This window comes from Toxotes jaculatrix, chromosome 8, assembly GCF_017976425.1.
Source record: "Toxotes jaculatrix isolate fToxJac2 chromosome 8, fToxJac2.pri, whole genome shotgun sequence".
Classification (NCBI taxonomy): Eukaryota; Metazoa; Chordata; class Actinopteri; family Toxotidae; genus Toxotes; species Toxotes jaculatrix.
This window is the reverse complement of record NC_054401.1, coordinates 58,362-58,804: the sequence shown is the minus strand read 5'-3', so window position 1 is coordinate 58,804 and position 443 is coordinate 58,362.

Sequence of the window (443 nt, the reverse complement as noted above, 5' to 3'; positions counted from 1 at the left end):
GCGCCGGCCTCCTGTTCCGGATCAGACCAGCTTTTAAAAATTTCGAACTTAAGTTCAACATTTTCAGAATAAAAGCTCGACAGGTGTGACAGGAAACACTACACGGATTTTAATTTGAAAAATGGTTTGGTTTTTGTAGCTGAACAGGAAGCTGGTAACACAACAGGAAACACTATTTAACTTTAACTTTATTGTTCCCAAAGGAAAAAAAAAACACAATATACATTAAAATCACAAAAAATACCACAAATAAAAAAACACAAAAACCACAAGATAAAACTGAACAGACATTTTTATCAGTGTCTGTGACTCAAACTTTAAAATAATCCATTATCAGAACAAACAAATGATTTAGTTATAAGATTAATCTCCAAGACATGCAGGTACACAGGTGTATGTACAGGTGTATGTACAGGGCTGTTCTGAGACGCAGGTGGGAGTCG